At 39.2% G+C, this 3,558-nt stretch overlaps 1 protein-coding gene across 2 annotated transcripts in view; it reads right to left on the bottom strand.

Annotated features, from left to right (window-relative positions):
• Positions 1-3,558, bottom strand: part of LOC106680903 (uncharacterized) — a 132,838-nt gene that overhangs the window by 50,028 nt on the left and 79,252 nt on the right. The gene's annotated exons all lie outside the window — the stretch shown is intronic.

The following is a 3,558-nucleotide window of genomic DNA, read 5'->3' as shown; positions in this document are numbered from 1 at the left end:
TATGTCGCCGTCTCCTGGGGTTTAAGCGGAATGGCCGGAACGCTCGCAAGGACGCCAGCGAAGGTAAGTTTTTTCCTCTCCTTTAGCCCTTCTTTCGGAGGCACATCCTGGACTGGGGTCTTCTTCTTCCTCCTCTTTCTTCGCTCGACTTTTCCCCAGCTTCCGCTATCCTCTTCTTCGCCGTCTGTAGAGGTGTCCGATTTTAGGTTCCTTCCCCTACAGATTGGTGTCTGGCTGGACCTTTGGGGCATTGGGGCCGGCTCCGCGCCCTCATATTTCCTCCTCTCTTTTACCGGAGTTTGCACTGACGGCCCAGCTCCCATCGTCTTCAGTTCCTCTACTGCTCTTCGGCCCTCATTCCCCTTTTCTCTTCCTTTAGCCCTACACTCAGCTGTACGTTCTAGGAGGATGCGGGCTTCTTCGTCGACTTTCCCTTCCAGGTCCTTTATCATGCCAGAAACCCTTTTCAGCGTCGGCGACACCCATTCTTTTTTCTTCTGATCGTACACCGCTCCTATGGCGTCCTCTATAGCCTCTGCTACCATTGGAGCCACAATCTGGGAGACCTTTTTACCAATGATCTTGTGTAGATCATCGGTATACATTGCTTCTTTTACCATTTCGGTTACAATTTCCGGGATAATTTCCCATTGGGCTTCCAGTCCTACTATAATATTGGTTAGTTCTCTCAGCTGGCCATTCATGTATTTCTGGATCTCATGAGATACCTTTTTCCTCTCCAAATAACTTTTCACCCGTCCTTGAATTACTTCCGCCCTCTGGACGGGTCTTTCAACTTCTGGGTTGGGCTTTAGAGGGGACTCCTCCTCCTCTCTCTCTCTTCTTCCTCTTTTTCCCTTTGGGGCTCATTTTTCCATCTCGACTATCAGGTCCTGTGTCTTTGTCGGCTTCACTGCCACTTCCTGAAAACAGCCCTAGATGATTTTCCTTGATTATCTTCGATTGCGTTGACCATTATTGCTCTGGAGAGCCAGTCTGCAACCACGTTGTCTTTACCAGGTTTATATATGATGTCCATATTATATCGACTTAGGATCTCCTTCCATCTGGTGATACGCGCGGTAGACTTTTTTAACTTTACTACCCACTGCAATTAGTACAAGAGCCCAAGAGGAGAAAAAAGGCAGTTATCTAACCCCAATTTCTGATTACTTTAATGAAAACTATGTATAATTAATAGTCAAAATTTATGAGTCTGCTGTTTCAAAGCCATAAAAAAAGCTAATTTTTCATTCGTTACTCTATATCTTAAAAAGTAGGAACAACACAAGAAAACCTAAGAGAACGTCATTTAAAGAAGAGTAACTTTGCTAAAATATGAGCCCTAATAGAGTTATTTACGTTAAATAGTTTTCGTGATATAGCTTTTTAAAAAGCAACATTTCATAAAAATGTTGTATGGGACGTTCTAAAAGATCAGTAGTTAGTGAATTTATTTTGAAAAATTTATATCTCGAAAACCATTCAACGTACAGATGTCTGTTAGCACTTAAATTAAAGCTGGTTAAATTATAGCATAATGAGCTATAATGTTGTTTATGATGTTAATCTTCGTAGGAGTAATAGTTTATATGAAATTTGCTAATATAAATTGATTTATAGTTGTTCGGACAAAGTTCCATTTGCCAAATTTATATTTATATGTGAATATCATAAAACGAAGATTAGTGTCATAAACTACTTTATAGTAAGTTAAATTTCCTTTATTTTGAATGTTGGCAGACATATGTGTGTCTTATGGATCTAGAGATATATTTTTCAAATATTCAACATTTAAACGAACAACTAGAAATTAACATTTTGTGAGTTTATTTTGTCAAATATCATAAAAACTACTACTCCTAAAAAAAAAACATAATTAACTATTGTTATTGTAGCAAATTTAACTAGCTTTAATTTGAGCGCTGGCAGACATCAGTACATATAATGGTTTCAGAAATAATCTTTTTCATAAATCAAATTTATTGTCCGAACAACTATAAATCAATTTATTTTAGCAAATATCATAAAAAATACTATTCTTACAAAGCTAAAGGTCGGAAACTTTTTTATAGACCATTAAAATAGCTTTAATTTCAGTGCTAATAGACATCTGTACGTCACATAGTTCCTGAGATATAGATTTCTCAATATAAATTAACTAACTACTAATCTTTCAATAGATTTTTAAGAACTTTTGCTTTTTAAAAAGCTATATCTCAAGAAATATTGTACGTAAATAGCACTTTTAGGGCCAATATTTCAGCAAATTGACTCTCCTTTAAATAATGATCTTTTAGATTTTATAGTGTTGTTGGTAGTTTTTAAGATATAGAGCTCTGAATGAAAAATTAATGTTTTTTTAAGGTTTTGATACAGCCGCCATTTTTTAATCCCTCTACCTATACTTGATAGACTCATCAATTTTGACTAGTAATTATACATAGTTTTTATTGAAGTAATCAAAAATTGGGATTATATAACTGCCTTTTTTTTCCCGACCCTTGTACTAAATGGTCTGTGGTCAGTGTGGACCCTAAAACGCCTTCCGAACATATAGGGCCGGAAATGTTCTACTGCCCACACAATCCCAAGAAGTTCCTGGTCTAAGGCGCTGTATCAGGCTTCTGCTTCTATAAGACGCCGACTAGCGAAAGCTAAAGGACACTATCCTTCTTCAGTCTCCTGTGCCAATACCGTTCCGAGAGCATACTCACTTGCATCAGTAGTGTAAATGGTTTTCCGAAATCGGGGAATGCAAGATCTGGTTCCCGTTGTGCTTAATGCATTTTCGGACGTTATGGGCCATGTTTGGTGTCACTACTATCATGCTCCATTTCTTTAACAAATTTTTGTGGGGCACAAGATCCACCATGTCCGGAACAAACCTGTAGTAATTTAACGCCCCCAGTAATCGGCGTATTCCATTTACGTCTGTTGGTAGTGCCATCCTTTGTAGGGCCGACACCTGAATGTCTGGTCTAACACCTTCCTAAGTGATTGTATGTTGCAAAAGAATAATCTGGTCTTGCCCTATCATAAACTTTTTTCGGGATTTCTTGAGTCCAAATTCTCTTGGTACAGCTGGAACACGATGTCCATGTAGACTTAAAAAAATGCATCATCCAATCCTCTCAAGAATTCGCCCATGAGCTTTTGAAATGTAACGGGGGCATTTTTGAGACGAAACGGCATTCTAGTAAATTCACAATGGCCTCGTTCAAATGTGAATGCGGTCATATGCTGGCCCCTGGAGCTCATTTTAATTTGATGGTACCCTGCCTTTAAGTCTAATGTGCTAAAATTTTTCTACCAGACCCCTCACTCTTGTTTCTATTACAAGGAAACCACCGTACTCTTCTCTCTTACATGGTGGTTCTTCAACGTGCGGTCGCCTCTCTGTGCGTACACTCCTCAGAACTTTCCTCGTGTTCTGGGTGCTTCTCCTTTTCACCCCCAAGTTCTCCTCTTGCCTTGCTGATCGTCCTCTCCCTCAGTTCCTGTCTCCGAGATCTCGGAAAATTCCGTAGCTTCACTCGCGAATCCATTCGTTCTTCG

The sequence above is a fragment of the Halyomorpha halys genome, unplaced genomic scaffold (genome assembly GCF_000696795.3).
Source record: "Halyomorpha halys isolate HHAL.00 unplaced genomic scaffold, Hhal_1.1 Scaffold298.1, whole genome shotgun sequence".
Classification (NCBI taxonomy): domain Eukaryota; kingdom Metazoa; phylum Arthropoda; class Insecta; order Hemiptera; family Pentatomidae; genus Halyomorpha; species Halyomorpha halys.
Note: the sequence above shows the minus strand (reverse complement) of the source record. Positions and strands in the feature narration are given on the sequence as shown.